Genomic DNA, 23,739 nt, shown 5'->3' on the forward strand with positions numbered 1-23,739 from the left:
TTAACTAGTTAATAGCGGCGGGTGATCGCGATTTCACCCGCCGCTATTGCGCGCACATGTCAGCTGTAGAAAACAGCTGACATGTCGCGACTTTGATGTGCGCTCACCGCCGGAGCGCACATCAAAGCGGGGGTCCCGACATGTGACGTACTATACCGTCACATGTCGGGAAGGGGTTAATGCAGGCTTGGACAGCCCATTGTTTATTGTTCATACGGATGAGGGTAAAACCAATTGTTGGACACCATCCATCCTGACGGAACTGGAGAGGATCTGCAAAGAAGAATGGCAGAGGATCAGTTTTTATTTTTTAATAAATTTGCAAAAATTTCGACATTTGTATTTTTTACAGTCAAGATGGGGTGCAGAGATTACATTAATGAAAAAAAATGAACTTTTTTGAATTTACCAAATGGCTGCAATGAAACAAGGAGTGAAAAATTTAAAGGGGTCTGAATACTTTCCATACCCACTGTAGATCTTGATGGTTGGCTGTCAGATCCCTTAATTACTTTTCACCCCTTGATTTTGGGGTTCATCAGGGGACTATTTCTTGAGAATACCTTAATGGGTCACATCACATCAATTTTTGGGAAGAAAGGAGCAGGAAATGACTTGGTCCTTTAAACTATTAAGGTCTTCTCAAGAAATAGTCCCCTGATTTATCAACAAATATTTAGACCAAAAGGTCTTGGAGCATGTGTATTGTTATGGCGTGTCTTTACTTTAGGGACACCAGGGTTAAAAGGGACAGCCGCCGTCGACCAGGGTCACCATGTCGAATGTTTAAGGTGCCGCAGATAGGTAGGCTAAGAGCTCTATAAGGTCTAATAGGGACTGTTTATTTATATTATACTGTATATCTATTCTTTCTGGTGTTTAAGTTCCCATTTTAAAATGGGTTTTGGATAATTAATATACAAACCATGGAGTAACCATGAGCCACCAAATTGAACAAAACACAATCAATTGTATTAATGAAAACACTTAAAGATACATGACATATTAAAGTGAGGTCTCATTCAGGAGGAATGAAACGACGAGAGGCCCATCCATATACTGTGTATCCCATGGGTTCAGACATAGTTTGGGCACAACAAATTCAAATATGTAGAGTATATAAAATAAATACGTTGTTAACTAATAACCAGCGGAGTAGTTATAGTAGACCATATATTGTCTAAATATAACCTATTGCATCTTACTCCAGTCCCCGACTGGAGTAAGATTTCAACATAGGGAACACTACCTCTCATCATGAATTAGATTATCTGTGGTGCCATGCCCCAGTCCCATCCTAGCTCTGCTCAGTGTGGAGGAGCTGGGAAAAACTGGTGTGAAATTGGCAAAAGTCACAAAATATTAGCACAACTTCAAGTTGCGACAAAATTTAGCAACTTTTCAAAACAATTTACACAAACTCTGGAAAAATTGCTTTGATAAATCGGGGTCATTAGATCTTTAACATTTAGATAAAAATGTATATGCCATTACATATGGAAAAATAAAATGGCAAGATAGTGATTAAAATAATAACAGAAAAACAGATTTTTCTAGATCAAAATCTTGAAAAACACAAGTATAAATGGGCACATTACATACCATTTAAAACATACATTTGATGAAGTATTTTATTAGCACAGATTTCGAGGGTTACTAAATCACCTTAAAATTAATGATTAAGAGGACAAAGACTAAACCATGACTGTTGATTTGTCTGGGACACTGTCTTGGTTTAGTCTGTGACTTAGCGACATCCCTTAGACATTTGATGACCTGTGTTCATGAAGCACTGGTTCCTAGTAAAATGATAGGTCGCGTACTTCAAAAAGAAAATAACTAGCCTAGAGGAAGTTCCTACTAATAGTGACAGAAAACAGTGGTGTCTCTTTGACCAGCACAGTCTTCACTTCAGGCTAGAGAAGATGCAGTCTACAACTCATGTTTATTGATGGAAAACAGTGTAGTAGTCTGGATTGGAGAAAGATACTAAACATCCGTTTTTATATAGTTAATAACCATCTAAAACTCAGAAAATCTATAAGTGTATATATTTAAAGCTATAATGTTCCCTTGTGAGTCAAGAGCTTCAGCAGCCTAAGGTCATAAAAAAAATCTCCAACCAGAATCTAGAGATTTTAAAAGTATCTGAAAAAGCCGGTGAGTAGGCTTGTGTGTTTTTTCCAAAGTAAGTTTTATCTTTAGTGTGTGACTTGAGATTCTGTGATTTTGGATTCAATGTCTTTAACTCCTTTCTGACCTCGGACGGGATAGTACGTCCGAGGTCAGAACCCCCACTCTGATGCTGGCTCCGGCGGTGAGCCCACATCAAAGCCGGGACATGCCAGATGTTTTGGAGGTCCTTGAGACCTCTATGGTTACTGATGTCGGTTTGCTGTGAGCGCCACCCTGTGGTCGGCGCTCATAGCAAGCCTGCAATTCAGCTACATGGCAGCGATCTGATGATCTCTGCTATGTAGCAGAGGCTATCGAGTTGTGCCAGCTTCTAGCCTCCCATGGCCTGGAGATTTGTCAATTTTAGTGATTTTTAGACGCTGCCGTTCTTCCTGCTGGGTTAAGCAGGTGACACTTAATGGGGAATTTTTGTTATCACTGATCATACTGTCTGCCATGGAATTTACTTGTGTAAATACTGATGAAAAAAAGTCATTTAGCATATTGGCTTTTTCCTCATCCTTATCCACCATTTCACCCAGACTATAATTAAGGGGGCCAACACTATCATTTTTTAGTTTCTTACTATTTACGTAGTTAAAGAATATTTTGGGATTATTTTTCCACTCTCTGGCAATGAGTCTCTCTGTCTAAATTTTTGCTGCCTTGATTTGCTTTTTATAGAGTTTATTTAATTTTCTATATTTATTTAATGCCTCATCACTACCTATTTCCTTAATTCTCTAAATGCTTTCTTTTTGTCACTTACAGCTCTATTTAGCCATATTGGTTTCCTCCTATTTCTAGTATGTTTATTCCCATACGGTATATACTGTGCACAGGTCCTATCCAGGGTGCTAATAAATGTCTCCCATTTTCTTTGTGTATTTTATGTCTCAGGATATCGTCCCAGTTAATTGCACCATTGCATCATCTCTCATCCTTTGGAAATTTGCCCTTCTGAAGTTTAGTGTCCTTGTCACCCCTCTACTACACATCCTATTAAAGGAGACATGAAAACTTATTATTTTGTGATCACTATTCCCCAAGTGACCCCCGACCCTTATATTTGATATGCGGTCTGGTCTGTTGGTTAATATTAGGTCTAGCAGTGCCCCCCTTCTTGTTGGGTCCTGAACCAGTTGTGAAAGGTAATTGTCAAAAACCGATTACCTTTGCTGGAACTGCAGGTTTCTGTTCCACAATCTATTTCAGGGTAGTTGAAGTCCCCCATAATAATGACTTCTCCTTGAGTCGCAGCTTCATCTATTTGCTTTTCGAGGATGTTCTCCATTGCTTCCATTATTTTTGGAGACTTATAACAAACCCCTATCAGTAATTTATTATTTTTTCCCCCTCCCCTTATCTCCACCCACAGGGACTCAAGATGGGTTTTAAGGACGATTTTACATACAGACACACCCCTACCCCTCGCTTATCCATTCGGTCATTTCTGAACAGACTATAGCCCTGCAAGTTAACAGCCCAGTCATGGCTCTCATCCAGCCACGTCTCAGATATCCCCACCATGTCATAATTATGCTCCAACAACACTAATTCTAATTCCTCCATTTTGTTGCCAAGGCTTCTGGCATTAGTATACATACACTTTATGTTTCTCTCTGTACCTCTATTCTTTCTTAAATTATTAATTGTTTTAACTCCACCCCCCATGCCACCACCACCCCCAACTTCCTTATTTGTGCCCAGGTCTCTATCTGCACTATCTTCCCCTCCTATAAAATGAATACCCTCACCCCCATTCCCTAGTTTAAACACTCCTCCAGCCTTCAAGCCATTTTCTCCCCCAGCACAGCTGCACTTTCCCCATTGAGGTGCAGCCCCTCCCTAGGGTGGAACCTGTAGCCAACTGAGAAGTCGACCCAGTTCTGTAGGAACCCAAACCCCTCCTTCCTACACCAATTCTTGAGCCACTTATTAACCTCCCTAATCTCCCATTGCCTCTCTGGCGTGGCACAGGCAGTATTTTGGAAAATACCACGTTGGAGGTCCTTGCTTTCAGCTTGCAGCCTAATTCCCTGAAATCATCTTTAAGGACCTTCCACCTACCTCTAACTTTGCCATTTGTGCCAATGTGCACCATGACCGCTGGATCATCACCAGCTCCTCCCAGTAATCTGTCAATCCAATCAGCAATGTGTTGGACTTGAGCGCCAGGTAGGCAGCACACCGTTCGACGATCCCTGTCTTTGTGACAGATTGCCCTATCTGTTCCCCTAATAATTGAGTCCCCCACTACCAGCACCTGTCTGGCCTGCACTGCTCTCCTATTTCCCTCCTTACTGTAGCAGTCACTCCTCCGGCTTTCAGAGGACATGCCTGTCTGCAGCAGTGCTACCCCTGGAATCTGGAATTGGCAGTGGCACCAATTTCCCGGTCGGCTGGTTACGGGGGGGGGGGGGGTTGCGCGGGCACAAGTTTCACAGGAGGACACAAACCCAGTGACGTCAGAAGCCACCAAAACAGCCTAGTGATGGCTTTACATGTGGCTGAGATTCCAGGATGCCCACCCAGAGCCGAGTCATGGAACTCCCAAAGCACCCTTAGGGTATGTGCACACGTTCAGGTTTTTTTGCATTTTTTTTGCGTTTTTCACTATAAAAACACTATAAAAACTCATTAAAAACGCATACATTATGCATCCTATCATTTAGAATGCATTCTGCATGTTTTGTGCACATGGTGCAGTTTTTTCTGCGAAAAAAACGCATCGCGGTAAAAAAAAGCAGCATGTTCATTAATTTTGAGGTTTTTTTCGCGTTTTTCCCGCTATTCTATGCATTGGGAAAAAACGCACAAAAACTCACAAAAAAACGCGCCAAAATTGCGGTAAAATCGCGGTAAAAAACCTTGTAAAATCGCGGTAAAAATGCAGCGCCCCAGAGTCCTGGTCGTTGCAGTACTGATGCTCCGGGGGGCTATGGTACGTCTGATGGCACTGAAGGAGTTCACCTGACCAGGTATCACAGACACCAATACACTTCACAGTCTGGCCTCCAGGGGGAGCTGTTGTGAATTTGGTTTTTGGGCTCCCCCGGTGGTCACTGGTGGTACTGGACTTGTGTGCTTCACTTTCTCTGTTCACCTGTTTCCATCAGGATATGGGTGTATCCTATTTAGCCTGGCTGCTCAGTTATTCTAGTGCCGGCCATCAATGTAACCAGAGCCTTTCTGTTGCATGTTCCTGCTTCTAGACTACTATCAGCTAAGTTGGACTCTTAGTCCTAAGTTTGTTTTGCATTTTTGTTCCAGTTCACAGTTATGTTATTTTTCTGTAGCTGAAAGCTCTTGTGGGCCGAAATTGCCACTCCGGTGTCATGAGTTGACACATGAGTCTTAAAGTAATTTCGGGATGGTATTTTAATAGGGTTTTCAGCTGACCGTGAAGTTCCCTATTGTATCTTCTTGCTATCTAGTAAGCGGACCTCGCTTTGCTGAACCTACCTTCATACTGCGTATGTCTTTTCCTCTGAACTCACCGTCAATATATGTGGGGGGCTTCTGTCTCCTTTTTGGGGGAATTTCCCTAGAGGTAAGCCAGGTCTGTCTTTTCCTCTATTAGGGTTAGTTAGTCCTCCGGCTGGCGCTAGGCGTCTAGGGATAAAACGTAGGTACGCCACCCGGCCACTGTTAGTTGTGTGGTAGGTTTAGCTCACGGTCAGCTCGAGATTCCATCACCCAAGAGCTGTTCTGTTATTTATGTTCTCTGACGTTCCCTTGCCATTGGGAACCATGACAGTATGGCCGGCCAAGGGTTAAAACCGTTGGCAGAAGAAAGGAGAGAAAAAGAAGTCTGCAGATTTTTTTTTTTTTTTTTTTTTCTTCTGAGCTTGCTTTTTAGTTGACTCAGTTGCATTTCTGCTCTAATTGCAGCCTTTGTCTCTCTCTCTCCTTCTAATCCTTGAATGGCTCTGATCTCACCTGATTAAAATGGATTCTCAGAGTTTGGCTACAGGTTTGAATAATCTTGCTACGAAGGTTCAAAATTTACAGGATTTTGTTATTCATACTCCTATATCTGAACCTAGAATTCCTATACCAGAATTTTTCTCCGGGGATAGATCTCGTTTCCTGAATTTCAAAAATAATTGTAAATTATTTCTTTCCCTGAGATCTCGCTCCGCTGGAGATCCCGCACAGCAGGTTAAGATAGTAATTTCCTTGCTGCGGGGTGACCCTCAAAACTGGGCATTTGCATTGGCACCCGGGGATCCTGCGTTGCTCAATGTGGATGCGTTTTTTCTGGCTTTGGGGTTGCTTTATGAGGAACCTAATTTAGAGATTCAGGCTGAAAAAGCCTTGATGGCCCTATCTCAAGGGCAAGATGAAGCTGAAATATACTGCCAAAAATTTCGTAAATGGTCTGTGCTTACTCAGTGGAATGAGTGCGCCCTGGCGGCGAATTTCAGAGAGGGTCTCTCTGATGCCATTAAAGATGTTATGGTGGGGTTCCCTGCACCTACAGGTCTGAATGAGTCCATGACAATGGCTATTCAGATTGATCGGCGTTTGCGGGAGCGCAAACCTGTGCACCATTTGGCGGTGTCTTCTGAGAAGGCTCCAGAAAATATGCAATGTGATAGAATTCTGTCCAGAAGCGAACGGCAGAATTTTAGGCGAAAAAATGGGTTGTGCTTCTATTGTGGTGATTCAACTCATGTTATATCAGCATGCTCTAAACGTACAAAAAAGGTTGATAAGTCTATTTCAATTGGCACTTTACAGTCTAAGTTTATTCTGTCTGTGACCTTGATTTGTTCATTATCGTCAATTACCGCGGAGGCCTTTCGGGAGCTTAAGCGCCGCTTTTCCTCCGCCCCTGTGTTGCGTCAGCCTGATGTTACTCTTCCTTTTCAGGTTGAGGTCGATGCTTCCGAGATCGGAGCTGGGGCGGTCTTGTCGCAGAAAAGTTCCGACTGCTCCGTGATGAGACCTTGTGCGTTCTTTTCTCGAAAATTTTCGCCCGCCGAGCGAAATTATGATATTGGTAATCGGGAGCTTTTGGCTATGAAGTGGGCTTTTGAGGAGTGGCGTCATTGGCTTGAGGGGGCTAGACATCAGGTGGTGGTATTGACCGATCACAAGAATTTGATTTATCTTGAGTCTGCCAGGCGCCTGAATCCTAGACAGGCGCGCTGGTCGTTGTTTTTCTCTCGGTTTAATTTTGTGGTCTCATACTTACCAGGTTCTAAAAATGTGAAGGCGGATGCCCTTTCTAGGAGTTTTGAGCCTGATTCCCCTGGTGATTCTGAACCTACAGGTATCCTTAAGGATGGGGTGATATTATCTGCTGTTTCCCCAGACCTGCGACGGGCTTTGCAGGAGTTTCAGGCGGATAGACCTGATCGTTGCCCGCCTGGTAGACTGTTTGTTCCTGATGATTGGACCAGTAGAGTCATCTCGGAGGTTCATTCTTCTGTGTTGGCAGGTCATCCCGGGATCTTTGGTACCAGGGATTTGGTGGCTAGGTCCTTCTGGTGGCCTTCCCTGTCTCGAGATGTACGAGTTTTTGTGCAGTCTTGTGATGTTTGTGCTCGGTCCAAACCTTGTTGTTCTCGGGCCAGCGGATTGTTGTTATCTTTGCCTATTCCGAAGAGGCCTTGGACTCACATCTCTATGGATTTTATTTCTGATCTTCCTGTTTCTCAGAAAATGTCTGTCATCTGGGTGGTGTGTGACCGTTTTTCAAAGATGGTTCATTTGGTGCCCTTGCCTAAGTTGCCTTCCTCATCCGAGTTGGTTCCTCTGTTTTTTCAAAATGTGGTTACCTTGCATGGTATTCCAGAGAATATCGTTTCTGACAGGGGGACCCAGTTCGTGTCTAGATTTTGGCGGGCGTTCTGTGCTAGGATGGGCATTGATTTGTCTTTTTCGTCTGCGTTCCATCCTCAGACTAATGGCCAGACTGAGCGAGCTAATCAGACCTTGGAGACTTATTTGAGGTGTTTTGTGTCTGCGGATCAGGATGACTGGGTTGCCTTTTTGCCGTTGGCGGAGTTTGCCCTCAATAATCGGGCTAGTTCTGCCACTTTGGTTTCTCCTTTCTTTTGCAATTCGGGGTTTCATCCTCGTTTTTCTTCCGGTCAGGTGGAGTCTTCGGATTGTCCTGGAGTGGATACTGTGGTGGATAGGTTGCATCGGATTTGGGGACAGGTGGTGGACAATTTGGAGTTGTCCCAGGAGAAGACTCGGCATTTTGCTAACCGCCGTCGTCGTGTTGGTCCTCGTCTTCGTGTTGGGGACTTGGTGTGGTTGTCTTCTCGTTTTGTCCCTATGAGGGTTTCTTCTCCTAAGTTTAAGCCTCGGTTCATCGGCCCGTATAAGATTTTGGAGATTCTTAACCCCGTGTCCTTTCGATTGGACCTCCCAGCATCTTTTTCTATCCATAATGTCTTCCATCGGTCATTATTGCGCAGGTATGAGGTACCGGTTGTGCCTTCCGTTGAGCCTCCCGCTCCGGTGTTGGTTGAGGGTGAATTGGAGTACGTTGTGGAGAAGATCTTGGACTCCCGTGTTTCCAGACGGAAACTTCAGTATCTGGTCAAGTGGAAGGGCTACGGTCAAGAGGATAATTCTTGGGTGACAGCCTCTGATGTTCATGCCTCTGATTTGGTCCGTGCCTTTCATAGGGCTCATCCTGATCGCCCTGGTGGTTCTTGTGAGGGTTCGGTGCCCCCTCCTTGAGGGGGGGGGTACTGTTGTGAATTTGGTTTTTGGGCTCCCCCGGTGGTCACTGGTGGTACTGGACTTGTGTGCTTCACTTTCTCTGTTCACCTGTTTCCATCAGGATATGGGTGTATCCTATTTAGCCTGGCTGCTCAGTTATTCTAGTGCCGGCCATCAATGTAACCAGAGCCTTTCTGTTGCATGTTCCTGCTTCTAGACTACTATCAGCTAAGTTGGACTCTTAGTCCTAAGTTTGTTTTGCATTTTTGTTCCAGTTCACAGTTATGTTATTTTTCTGTAGCTGGAAGCTCTTGTGGGCCGAAATTGCCACTCCGGTGTCATGAGTTGACACATGAGTCTTAAAGTAATTTCGGGATGGTATTTTAATAGGGTTTTCAGCTGACCGTGAAGTTCCCTATTGTATCTTCTTGCTATCTAGTAAGCGGACCTCGCTTTGCTGAACCTACCTTCATACTGCGTATGTCTTTTCCTCTGAACTCACCGTCAATATATGTGGGGGGCTTCTGTCTCCTTTTTGGGGGAATTTCCCTAGAGGTAAGCCAGGTCTGTCTTTTCCTCTATTAGGGTTAGTTAGTCCTCCGGCTGGCGCTAGGCGTCTAGGGATAAAACGTAGGTACGCCACCCGGCCACTGTTAGTTGTGTGGTAGGTTTAGCTCACGGTCAGCTCGAGATTCCATCACCCAAGAGCTGTTCTGTTATTTATGTTCTCTGACGTTCCCTTGCCATTGGGAACCATGACAGGGAGCTAAGGGTACTATGTATTAGGCCACTCCTCACAATCTGGTAAAACTGGGGGTTGGATAGGAAGTTAGACAGAAGCTGACTGGGAATCGAACAGGCAACACCCTGTGGCAGAGGGTGTTGCGGGGAGAGACTCAGGGGGGTCCCTGTCAGGGGTGGGATCCTGGCAGAGACCTAGCGAACAGAGAGAACGTTACGGGACCGCGCCTGCACTAGATAGCAGCGGTGCCCTAAGAAAGGACAAGAAGCGAGGTATATTGTGCTGAGTGAGAAACGAGCACCGCACTACCACCACCATCCACACCTTTCATTGGGCGCCCCTCAGCAGGGTCACGGATTGGGTCTAGCCACCATGACAACCCCAGAGCAGAGACCCAGAGGCCCGGTACCGAGTACCCCTCAGCCCTGCGGCAGTGGGGGGCGCTACAACTTGGCGTCACGAACAGGATCTACTTAAGCCTGAAGAATCAGGTCATGTGTGCCTTGGAACTGTGCTTTATTTTACTTGGACTGTGACTTATTGCAAAGACTGTGGATTGCCATTTGCCTCCAAAACCAGCCGCCATTACAGCGCTGAGAAGAGCGCGGGAGGAGAAGAGGGGCGTGGAGTAGGCGTGGACCAGCTGAAGAGCGCGAAAGACAATGGCCACCCAGTCTAAACATTTTTGCATCCTGAGGACGTGTCCGTCAGCAGCCGAGGTCCGCCTTCTCATTCTCTTTGGAGGGTGGAGACCATGGAGACGGGGCCACCCACGAAAGAGATCGCGGGAAGAAGACACTGGAGAGGAAGCAAAGATGGCGACGCCGGGAGTACCGCGTGGGGACGACCCGACCCAGCATGAGGCTGCACCCCCCGACACAGCCCCGGATGCGCCATCGTTGCAGGGACTGGCCCTTATGGAGTTACCGACGGGCGGACCCAACTGGCCGCCGTCCGAGGAGTGTGTGGCCGCAGCCGAGGCCCGGCAGATAGCACGCCGCCGGGAGGCCGACGCCTGTGTGACCGCTCGGCTGGGCCAGCCTACGGAAGTCTGCCTAACTCCGGTGTCCCCTGCTTCCTTCATCCCGGCCGCGGCAGAGTGCGAGCTACAGGCACAGGGCCTGAGGATCCTGCCGGAGGCAGAACATCTGCGGCGCCTGATGACGGCGTGGAGGAATAGACCCCAACCTGCGGTCCAGATTGACCTGACGGATGCTGAGGAGGTTCCCCCGTCACACTGGGGTGTGGTGGTGTTCTTCAACTCCCGGGAAGGACGGGGAGTTATACAAGAAATTGGAGAGCCACTGCGGGTCCGTGTGGATCGGGAAGAGGTGGAACCCTGCGGGGGAGGATACAGTCACGACCTGGAGCCCGGAGAAGTGGTAACTTACACCCGGTGGAGGAGAGAGGTTGGCTGGATAGCTCGGGGTGTCCAGCGGTGCGTCGCATTCCAGGCCGCTGCCGGGACGTCGGAGGACGAGCCTCCTGCAGGGAAGATGCCGGAACCTGCCCCTGCGGAACCCCAGGGAATCCAGGCCCACCGTGTAGCTGCGGGTCGTGCTCACCCACGAGCGAGGAGGGTGTCCCGACGAGGAATCCTGTCGTTGCTAGATCCAGGACAGGTCCTTGTCATGCCACCACGACCCGTCTGCCAGGTGAGGCCCAGAAGGAGGCTGCCTCCTGTCCAGCCAGAAACTGAGTAAGCAAGAATGCTTCATTATATGTAAATAGTTAACTGTTTGTCCTCTTGCTGCTATGACCCGATTAGGGTAACTCTTAAAGGGATCCCTTTGTATACCCGGGATCCCTTCTTCTGCTTTTTGTTTTGTTTCCTGTTTTATCATTGTTGAAAGAACTGATGGATCATGAACACTGCATGATTACAAACTCCTTGTAAATAGTTTGCACCTTCTTAAGGGTGCTCTCTACTGGTTTTATAAAAGAAAGGACTCTTTGCGAAGAAACTGTTCCTGGAAGCAGTACTGGAGTCCTTGCTGCGTACGGACTTGCAGCTTGAGAAGTTGCACTACCTCATAGAGACTTGGTTCCTTCTTAAAGGGAACGTTCACCCATAGCACTTAAAGTATAATGATGCCTTAAGAGAAATAGTGATAATGCTTACATGTAAAGTTATATGTAGTCAGACAGTTGATAGTAAGAAATGTTTAATAATGTGTTAGAGAATGAGGACAGGAAGTGAACCCGTACGGGGTTAGTCGGTGAGTCCTCCTAGGAGCCATACCGAGATGGCTCAGTGATCTTGAACTGAGAGATGGATGATACGTTCTATACTGTGTATAGTAGCAGAAAGGCAGTAGGCCCGGGCGGAAAGGGGCGGTCCTGCAACAGAACGAGAGGCAGTAGGCCTGGGGCAGATAGACAGGCGGTCCTGCAGATGTAAAGGTGGAACGTGAAGAAAAATTTGATTAGCCTTATAATGTTTTATAAGAAGGTCTTTAGTGGATTCAGCGTGTACGTCCTTAAAGGCAATGTTAAATTATTGTTCAGAAATTTGCACTAAGTAGAATACCCGGTTGGGTAAGAAAAGTTATTTATAGTACGTTATTTAAAGTATTTAACTATGTTTGTAACGTTCAAGTGTCCTCACCATCCATAAAGGGAAGCTCTGTTCAAATTTGCTTATTGTTATTGCATTTCAAAATTGTATGTCTTTTTGCTGACATGTATTGTTGTTTTCTTCCCAGTCCAGGAGTACTGGATTTAACCGGGGGGGAGTGCAGCGCCCCAGAGTCCTGGTCGTTGCAGTACTGATGCTCCGCCGCTAAGGGGGGCTATGGTACGTCTGATGGCACTGAAGGAGTTCACCTGACCAGGTATCACAGACACCAATACACTTCACAGTCTGGTCTCCAGGGGGAGCTAAGGGTACTATGTATTAGGCCACTCCTCACAATCTGGTAAAACTGGGGGTTGGATAGGAAGTTAGACAGAAGCTGACTGGGAATCGAACAGGCAACACCCTGTGGCAGAGGGTGTTGCGGGGAGAGACTCAGGGGGGTCCCTGTCAGGGGTGGGATCCTGGCAGAGACCTAGCGAACAGAGAGAACGTTACGGGACCGCGCCTGCACTAGATAGCAGCGGTGCCCTAAGAAAGGACAAGAAGCGAGGTATATCGTGCTGAGTGAGAAACGAGATCAACGCAACAAGGAGAAATACCAGTAGGAGTCGTGCTGTAAGACGAGGCAACATCCTACTGAGGCGCATAGCCGGTGGCTGGAACGCCGAGGAAGTACTAGGCTCCAAGCAATACTTCAAACCTACGGCAGGACAGTCAGCTATAGGCGGGCTGTCTCACACAAATCACCTACGAAGACACAGGGGGCAACAATAGGAGAAGGGCGACACTAGGGTCCAGGAAGAGCTCCGAGCCTACCCGTCATACGGGTGCGTCCTAGCCATATCATCTGGGGGACGAAGAAGAACATCAGAATCGAGTTGTGAGGGAACACGAGAAACAGACACAACAGTTGTGGGGACTATCCCGTGAGCACAGCAGGGGAGGACCGCAACACACAAGCGCTAGAAGGTAGGCACAGATTTCCACCTGCAAAGGGAACTCTGGAGGTGCCATCGGACCGGCCGGACTTGCGCAGCCTGGTTAACCGTATTCCGGACTGAGGATCCTGAAGCCTTCAGTAAAGAGGTAAAGAGACTGCAACCTGGTGTCCTCGTTATTTACTGTGACCAGCACTGCACCGCACTACCACCACCATCCACACCTTTCATTGGGCGCCCCTCAGCAGGGTCACGGACCGGGTCTAGCCACCATGACAACCCCAGAGCAGAGACCCAGAGGCCCGGTACCGAGTACCCCTCGGCCCTGCGGCAGTGGGGGGCGCTACAAAAACGCATGCGGATTTCTGGCAGAAATGTCCGGTTTTTGTCAGGAAAATTTCTGCCAGAAATCCTGACGTGTGCACATAGCCTCAATCAATACTGAACAGGCACAAAGTACTTATTATCAGGTTTGGACAAAGGAGCAAGAGATTGGGCCTCACGAATCTCTCATTTCAATGCTGAGGACACCGCAACCACCACTCCACGCTGAAGAATGGAAGAAGGAGGTTCAGGAGGTGATATTGGATCTAGGATACGAGTTAAAGCATCCGTCTTAACATTCTTGGACCCTGGTCTGAAAGTAATAGAAAACTGAAATCGGGAAAAAAAAAGTGACCACATTACCTGTCTCGGAGTTAAATGTTTGGAGTACTCGATGCAAGACAGGTTCTTGTGATCATTAATGAAAGTGATTCGATGGACAGCCCCTTCCAAAAAATGCCTCCATTCTTCGAATGCCAATTTAATGGCCAATAGCTCCCTGTTACCCTTATCATAATTCCTCTCAGCAGAGGAAAATTGTTTTGAAAAGAAGGCACAGGGTCTTAAGTTAGTCAATGTGGTGGGCCCCTGAGACAACACAGCCGCCACTCCCACTTCCCAAGCTTCCACCTCTACAATAAATGTTTGAGACAGATCAGGTTGAACCAATACAGGGGCAATCATGAAACAGTTCTTCAAGAAAGAAATGCCGCCACAGCTGGAGCTGACCAGTTCTTGAGATCAGCCCCCTTACGAGTTAAATCCGTGAGGTGTTAGACCACCTGAGAAACCCCTTAATGAATTTTCTATAATAATTAGCGAAACCCAGAAAACGCTGAAGACCCTTGAGATCTCTGAGATCCACAATAGCCTGTACCTTCGTAGGGTCCATATGAAACCCCTCAGCAGACAAAATGACCCCAAAAAAGGACAATTCTGGAGCAAAAAATGAACACTTCTCCGGTATAGCAAATAGTGAGTTCTCCCTAAGCCTCTAAAGAACTGCCCGGAGGTGGCCCATGTGACTGTTTGTCAGAAGAATGTAAGAGGATGTCATCAAAATAAACTTTCATGAAATGCCCAATAAAATCTGAGAAAACATGATTCATGAAATTCTGGAACACTGATGGCACATTAGTCAGGCCAAAGGGCATAACCAAATCTTCAAACAAACCCTCAGAGGTGAGAAATGCAGTTTTCCACTCATCCCCCTCATGCATACGGATGAGATTGTATGCTCCCCTGAGGTCTAACTTAGAGAACCACCTGGCCTCCGACAATTGATTGTAAAAATTGAGTATAAGTGGGAGGGGATAAGTGGTTCTTATAGTAATTTTATTCAGTTCTCAAAAATCAAGGCATGGGCGTAAACCACCATCCTTTTTCTTCACAAAAAAGAACCCCGCTGCCACGGGGTTTACGGAGGCTATCAGAGATATACTCCTTCATAGCGGCTCACTCAGGGCCGGAAAAGTTGTACAAACGGACTTTGGGCAATTTGGCACTGGGAACAAGATCAATAGCACAATCGAATGGGCGGTGTGGTAGTAGAACCTCAGCCTCCTTCTCAGAGAACACATCCTCAAAGTCCTTCAGGTACTCCGGAATACCCTCCAGACTGGCGGATGACACAAGTACAGTGGTGAGGCAATTTTTACTACAAGACCCCATTTAACAATGTCCCGAGATTCCCAGTTTATCACAGGATTATGTAATTGTAGTGAGGGGAACCCCAACACCAGTCCAGCAGGCAGATTGTCCATAACAAAATATGAAATGTGTTCCTGGTGTAGGGAAGTCATTTTAAGGAGAAACTCCTCAGAAACACATTTGATGACATTCTTAGCCAGTGGAGTTTTGTCAATGGCAACAACATGAATAAGAGTCTCCAGCCTAACTGTCCCTAACTTACACTTGGACACCAAGTCAGAGTCAATAAAGTTCATGCACGACCCGTAATCCACGAAGGCAGAAATAGGCACGGAGCCACTCCCACAACAAAGTTCCACTTCCAACAAAACTATTGATAATGTAGAAAAAGGTACCTGAGAGTCTGGATGACTTCCACGACAATCACCCAGAATTAGCAACTTGGTAGTCAGTGAACAGAAGGGGCAGTCCTTTGTCCGGGATCTCCCCAGTAAAAACACAGCTTTCCTACATGTCGTCATCTCCTCTCCTTCTCCTCAAGGTTGGTGGCCCCCAGCTCCATAGGTTCAAATGGAGGCAAAGTCTATTAAAGCAAATAACCCTTATATCCTTATGATGACATAGATAAAACATTAAGTTTATTTAGATTCAATTTTAAAACCATGAGACAGCTACAAACAGATAACCACATAAAACACACAACCGTGCACTCTAAAGATACCCTGCTAATCGAGCCTCTACACAATTCCTACCTGTCAGTGGAGGTTGGCACCCTACACACAGATACGAGAATGGTGCCCCCACTCACCGACGGCTGACCCTATGACTCCTATTATACGCCCTGCCATAAGTGTCTCATATGAGCCAGCATTTATAAAAAAAGGAAAATGATAGGCGGGATTAGGGAGCAATTGATATATATATATATATATATATATATATATATATATATATATATATATATATATATATATATATATATATATATATATATATATATATGTGTGTATACATATAGGCCTGTTTGTGGCAGGGTGAGGAACACGGACAAAGACAATAAGTGCAAAACAAAAAAGTGCTTGTGCTTAAAAGTACATCTCACTACCTCTGACCCCTGCTGATATAAGCCCTTCCTGACTGTGGGGGTTGGCGCCCTACTTGACAGCAGATGTGGCACCCCACTCCTCGATGGCTGACCCTGGGACACCCTACTGATATTCTAATAATAATTTTAGCATGAGTGATAACCACAGATATATAACAAAAGGGCAAGGCAAAAAAAACGCAATAGTCAGCTCATAATCTTAAGCTGAAGATTACATGTATGTACATGACATGATAGCAGAGAGTGAGAAACAATACTTATCAGAGATGATATTGCATACGCCTCAACGCGTTTCGCCTAAGTGGCTCATCAGGAGGTGATGATGTATAGATGCTGCATGAAATCAAACTTGATCCACTTATATACATGTACCAATATACGTCTGGGCAGTGTCTAAACACAGAACCCTAGAGCCAGAAGCCGGGCAGCCATAGCGTTGTAGCCCATATAATTTGCCAGATACATCAAATACTCTAAACTGGCTCCTAGCGACCGCCCACAGTTCTGAACACACATACTAGTGCGGTATTCTCAAGCTCTACATATGAACAAACAATAGCATACAGCACACCAATTTCCTACCTAATCCATGCTGCTAGACAGGAAGTTCACTCGGCGTGCGTATCAGCTGAACCGCATTGTACTGCGCATGTCAGAATAGCTTTGTGCGTATAGCAGCTTAAAAAATTATGACGTCAGTATGCGTGTCAGCTAAAGCAGCACAGCCCTGCGCATGCGCAAGAATGCTGCTGATCCAGATGCACCGCATTCATAAAATAGGCCTATCATATGCGTGTCAGCTACAACAGCACCTCACTGCGCATGCGCAAGAATGCTGCCGATCCAGATGTACCGCATTCGTGAATAAGCTTGTCACTGCACAGAGTATAGGATTGATGTATCCATAGAGAGAAGGAAAATCGCCCCCTCAAGATAAGCACTTGTAGGTCAGCTACATTAAGAACATCGGCTAAAGGAGAGGAACTTACAAATATGATGATATTTTGATAAGAGATATTAATATCCATAAGTTCATATATGCCATGATAACTTTACAATCCCATTAGATTAAATTAAATTTGGCTAAAATCACCATAGATGTACTGTATATCTCACCTTTCATTACAACTCATAGCAGAGCTTATTGACTAATAACATGTATATAGTGAAGATAGAATGTTAAACGATCTAAATTTAGATAAGAATAGGAGTTGATATCTCAGATAACCACAGCTAATACTGTGTTCCCCCGTTATAAACAGGGAATATAATGGTGGCATAATTAGCAACAAATTTCCAATAGCGGCGCCCACACATCAATCTTAGCCTGTTTCAAAGGACCCCAACCTACCAGTGATCAAAAAGGGAAATTACCATTTTATATCTATACTTACAGAAAGCATGCATCAGAGACATTTTCATTGAGGCCCTGCGGGGCTATGCTATTGATACGATAGATCCATGCACATTCCTTCTGTAATAGGAGTCTATCAAAATTACCTCCCCTCGGGTTAGGTGTATATACCTCAATAACACTGAAGGATATCTCATTAGCACTGCCACCATGAACTTCATTCATGTGTCTGGCTATCGGGGTATCACGTTTGTGCTTAATGTCACCCATGTGTTCCCCTACACGTCTCCTAAACTCCCTCCTGGTTTTGCCAACATAGTCTTTTGGACAGCTACATGTAGCTATATAGATTAGTCCACTAGTTTTACAGTTTGCAAAATCACGAATATAAAACTTTTTACCAGTAGAGGAGCTTACGATAAATTTCCCTGGTCTCATGAATCTACAGTTTACACAACTTCCACATCTAAAGAACCCGCATATCTTGCGGTCAAGCCAAGTTCCTACTGGGGTTGATCTCTTAAAATGGCTATGAACCAAATTATCTCTTAGAGACCGCCCCTTTCTATATGTTATCAATGGCCTAGGGCCTATCTAATTGCTCAAGTCAGGGTCAGATGCCAGAATTTCCCAATATTTGGACAGCACCTTCATTACTCTTTCATTTTGGCTGTCGAAGGTGCCTATAATTCTGGTCTGGTCCGAATTACTCAAAAGTGGTCTAGTTTGTGGTTGTAACAGGGTGCTTCTATTTTGTGAAAAAGCATGCTTATATGATGCTTCAATGACTCCTCTCAGGTATCCCTTCTCAATAAACCTCTTCCTCATATCACCTGATTGCTCAATATATGTATCAACATCCGAACAGTTCCTTCTCAGCCTCATAAACTGGCCTTTGGGAATACCACATTTTATGGGTCTAGGATGATGGCTATCCCACCTAAGTAGACTATTTGTACTGGTGTACAAATGGAGGCAAAGCAACAGAACCAGCAGGGAGCAACAGAACCTCTCGCTGTGTAACACCTCTCTCCTGCAGCCTCCGATCTATACAGATAGCCTGAGTCATAGCTTCCTCCAATCAGCTGGGAGGTGGATGGAGAGACAGAGTGTCCTTTAGGTCATCTCAGGACACCTCAGTGGACCATCGACAGGACTCGGAACTGTACCACTTTGCTGAGCACTTACCCTGAACCAGACCCATAATAGTGTCCTCTGCCAACCTGATATGGTCCGGTTTCTCATAGATAAGTCCTAGGGCCTCAAAGAACCCATCTACCGACATCCGTTCAGGAGCAGTAGGGGGCAGCAAGAAAGCCCAAGATTGGGGACCCTCCCTAAGTAAGGAGATAATAATCCCTACTCACTGAGTCTCATTCCCAGACGATCGGGGTCTAAGAGAAAACAATAATTTACAATTCTCCCTGATCATCCAAAATTTATCTTTTTCACCAGAAAAGGTGTCAGGAAGCTTAACTGAGCATTCGGAAGAGTGCAAAGCAACATCTACTGAATCACCAGGTCGACTAATAGCATGAGGGTGGTTCCCTGCATGGTCTTAACAGTCTCCGTCAGCGTTTTTCTTAAGTGAATATGAGACATGGCAAGAGTCCGATGTTCCACTGAAAAATCCCGCATCATCTGTGTCAAACTGGACACTTGATCTGCCAAGTTACCAAGTGGTTCCATGACCAGAGAAAAAAAATGCAAAATCCCCTTTTAAATGTGTGGTCAGTGATAATGTGATGCGGCTGTAGTGCAGTTTTTTTTGTGAAAAAAGTAAAATGTTTATTTTTTTCCTTCCAAATTGCTTTAGTTCTCATGAAGCACTTGAAGGGTTAATAAACTTCTTGAATGTGATTTTGCGCACCTTGAGGGGTGCAGTTTTTAGAATGGTGTCACTTTTGGACATTTCGGTTATATTGACCTCCCAAACTCACTTCAAATGTGATGTGGTCCCTAAAAACAGGGTTTTGTAAATTTTGTTAGGAAAATGAGAAATTGTAACGTCCTCACAAACAAAAATAAATGATGTTTCAAAAATTGTGCTGATGTAAAGTGGACATGTGGGAAATGTTATCTATTAACTATTTTGTGCGACACCACTCTCTGATTTAAGGGTGCAAAAATACAAAGTTTGAAAACTGCAAAATTTTCAACATTTTTGCCAAATTTCCGCTTTTTTCATAAATAAAAGCAAGTTATTTCAAAGAAACATGAAGTACAATATGTCACAAAAAAGCAAACTCAGAATCAGTGGGATACGTTGAAGCGTTCCAGAGCTATGACCTCATAAAGTGACAGTGATCAGCATTGTAAAAATTGGCTTGGTCATTAAGTACCAAATTGGCTCTGTTACTAAGGAGTTAAAGGGGTACTCGGGAGAAATAAAAAATTATCCTAATGCTCATACTTTCATAGACTATTAGGGCAACATGATTAGTGCTTTTTCCATCCTCACAGTAGTTGTAATTCCGTAATGCTGGAGCTGCTCCTTGATGTTCCCCCTCCTTTATGGGACGTTACGTCACACATCAGGGGGCCTGTTCATGACTGCTAGTATCTGCCATTTCCCTGATAATATCTGCTTGCATTCAGTTTTAGATCTGGGGGTATGGCCTGCTCCATGATCTAGGACTGCAGGGAAGGAGATATTATCAGGATTCTGACTGCTGCTAACAGCTAGCAGCCAGGAGAAGGCAACACCCCTGTTGTGTGACCTAACATCCCATAAGGGAGGGGGAGCACCAAGGAGCAGTCCCAGCATCACTGAATTACAGCTACAGTGAGGATGGAAAACAGCACTATTCATGTTATCCCAATAGTTTATGAAGGTATGAGCATTAGGGTCATTTTTTTGATCTCCCTGGAGTACCCCTTTAAGTTGTGCCCTTAACATAACAAAGCATTTCACAGAATAAAAGATTTCAGCCCTCATTCATTACATAATTGAGCTTTGATGACGCTTTTGTAAAGTGTCAATGACAAAATTTGCATGTGATAGATTGAAAGACAGACGATTGAAGGCAAATTGTGTATGAAACTGATTTTATTTTATTTTAGGAAAATATTTATAGAACTAATACTATAACAGTGAAGAAAAGGACATATCTGAATTGTCATGAACATAGTGTTCAACAGAATGTGGCCTTGTGAATGTTTGCTGCATTGTAAGTAAGCTTAACATACGTTTTTACATTATAAAAAGCCATTTGTGTTACACGGCAGAGTGAAAGATGACATATATAAAGTAGCAGTAGCTTTATGTGGTGAAAGTTAAGCTAATCAGAAAATGATTTTCCAGTGAGCTCTGCAGCTTTCATATGACTCTGCTGTGGCCTGCAGCTCCTTCATCTTAATTGCACTTGCTAAAGATAGGACGCCTTTAATGCAAAATTATTTTTTAAATTGAATGTCAGAAGTGGTGCTGCTCAGAAGATTCACATTGCTGGGAAAGGAGGATTCAAAGCCGCATAAAAATTACACAAAACACCTTTAGGTGTTATATAAAATGAACTCATTCATCCTTTTTTGGACCCTAAATTTGCTTTTGTGACATGAAAGCTGCCAACCATTGACAGCAATAAGCCTGCAAGAAAATGTGAGACTTATTATATATTTATAGTAAATCAGTATTCCTTTCAAAACATATTTAAAAATTGTGTGTTATCGTTATATTTTTAGTTGTTACTGGTATTTTAGAATCTGATATGTATCATTGCTCTAAAAGCTGATATATCCACCTTAAAGGGAACCTGTCACCCCCAAAATCGAAGATGAGCTGCGGCCACCGGCATCAGGGGCTTATCTACAGCATTCTGTAATGATGTAGATAAGCCCCCGATGTATCCTGAAAGATGAGAAAAAGAGGTTAGATTATACTCACCCAGGGGCGGTCCCGCTGCGGTCCAGTCAGATAGGCGTCGCGGTCCGGTCACTACATGTCTGCTTTACATGAGCATCATCTTTGAAACATACATTTTTTTGTTGGAGGGTTAAAAGTTAATAATTCCTCGTTTTTCCAATAAAATGGACAAACCAATTTTTTTTGTGACCACATCACATTTGAAGTGACATTGAGGGGCCTGTGGGCAGAACATACCCAAAAGTGAAACCTTTTTAAGAATTGCACCCCTCAAAGTCCTCAAAACCACATTCAAGAAGATAATTAACCCTTCAGGTGCTTGACAGGAATTAAAGCAATTTGGAAGGAAGAAATTAAAATTTTACTTTTTGCCACAAAAATGTTGCTTTAGCCTCAAATTTTTCATTTTCACAGGAGAAAATGGACCACACAAAGACATGAACAGTCTATAATTTTAAGAGTAGGTTAATTTTAACATTGAAAGATAGAATATAAAAAATAGAATCTAGAAAATCAGATTGTATAAATTATATAAATTTATTTGTATTTTGCAGTGAGAAATAAGTATTTGATCCCCTACCAGCCATTAACAGTTCTGGCTCCTACAGACCAGTAAGACACTCCTAATCAACTCGCTACCTGCATTAGGGTATGTGCACACGTCAGGATTTCTTGCAGAAATTTCCTGAAGAAAACCGGAAATTTTCTGCAAGAAATCCGCTTGTTTCTGTTTGCGTTTTTTTCCCGTTTTTTTCGCGGTTTTTTTAGCATTTTGCAAGCGTAATTAGCTTGCAGAATGCTAAAGTTTTCCCAGCAATCTGTAGCATCGCTTGGAAAACTGACTGACAGGTTGGTCACACTTGTCAAACATAGTGTTTGACAAGTGTGACCAACTTTTTACTATAGATGCAGCCTATGCAGCATCAATAGTACAAGATAGAATGTTAAAAATAAAAAAAAATAAAAAAAAATGGTTATACTCACCTGCAGACAGCCGATCTCCTCAGCGGCGTCCGTTCCTATAGATGGTGTGTGTGTGCAGGACCTTCGATGACATCGCGGTCACGTGACCGCGACGTCATCGCGGTCATGTGACCGCGACGTCATCGCAAGTCCTTCACACACACCAGCTATAGGAACCGAAGCGGCAGCGTGCACCTGAGAGGCGGGAAGACTGCGGGGGCCATCGAAGGTGAGTATATGACTATTTTTTATTTTAATTCTTTTTTTTTTTTACCAATTATACGGTGCCCAGTCCGTGGAGGAGAGTCTCCTCTCCTCCACCCTGGGTACCAACCGCACATGATCTGCTTACTTCCTGCATGGTGGGCATAGCCACATGCGGAAAGTAAGCAAATCAATGCATTCCTAGTTGTGCGGAATCCCCGCAAATTTAATGAACATGTTGCTTTTTTTTCCGCGATGTGATTTTTTCGCGGAAAAAAATGCAACATTTGCACAAGATATGCGGAATACACTGAAAATAATGGGAGGCATATGTAAGCGTTTTTATCACGTTTTTATAGCGAAAAAACGTGAAAAAAATGTGAAAAAAACTGAACGTGTGCACATGGCCTTAAAGACAGCTGTCTTACATAGTCACCTTTATAAAAGACTCCTGTCCACAGACTCAATTAATCAGCCAGACTTTAACCTCTACAACATGAAGAAGGAGGGGAATCCAGCTCCGATGAGTAAAATCAAAATTCTTTATTCAAATCATATAAAACAAGGGCAAGGCTATATGACATACAAGAACCGGGTATACCGGAGTAAGAGTTTTATATGTGTATTTTTTTTACATAATTCTATGTATTTATTGGTATAATATTTTTTTCACTTTTTTACTTAGTTCCTCAATGGGACTTTTATTACTCTGATTGCTGATAAAATGTATAACTAATCATATGCTAAATAGTTACAAGTCAAATTTATGTATGAGATAGCCAAGATGATTGTCTATAAAATGATGGTAGTATCACGTTCGAAGCTGTAATGGATGGTGAGGGTGCCTGAAAATCAAAAGTTCAAAACATTGTTACCCTTTAGCTCGTCAGTGTAAGTTAATTAAACTCAAAAAGAAATCTGCACATTACAAAAATGATTCTGCACTGAGTTCTAGTTAGTCATTTCTTTACACTAGAAAAAGATTCAATATAGTAGTGTATGTAAGTACACTGGCCAGGAGGAGTTACCTTAACAAAACTGAGATTTTACCATGTTTGTACATTGAGTTGTGCCTACAGTATAAGGCCGGCGTCACACTCAGTGTAAGACAATACGGTCCATTTTTTACGGCCGTAATACGGCCGTAATACGGA

At 44.2% G+C, this 23,739-nt stretch overlaps 1 long non-coding RNA gene across 1 annotated transcript in view; it reads right to left on the reverse strand.

The window, feature by feature from the left end:
- Positions 1-226: 226 nt before the first annotated feature.
- LOC143776419 (uncharacterized) overlaps positions 227-23,739 on the reverse strand; it is a 210,257-nt gene continuing 186,744 nt past the window's right edge. Inside the window, exon 3 of the long non-coding RNA XR_013215828.1 lies at positions 227-273. This is a non-coding gene — a long non-coding RNA (uncharacterized LOC143776419). The remainder of the gene's footprint in view (positions 274-23,739) is intronic.

This window comes from Ranitomeya variabilis, chromosome 1 (genome assembly GCF_051348905.1).
Source record: "Ranitomeya variabilis isolate aRanVar5 chromosome 1, aRanVar5.hap1, whole genome shotgun sequence".
NCBI classification, from domain to species: Eukaryota; Metazoa; Chordata; class Amphibia; order Anura; family Dendrobatidae; genus Ranitomeya; species Ranitomeya variabilis.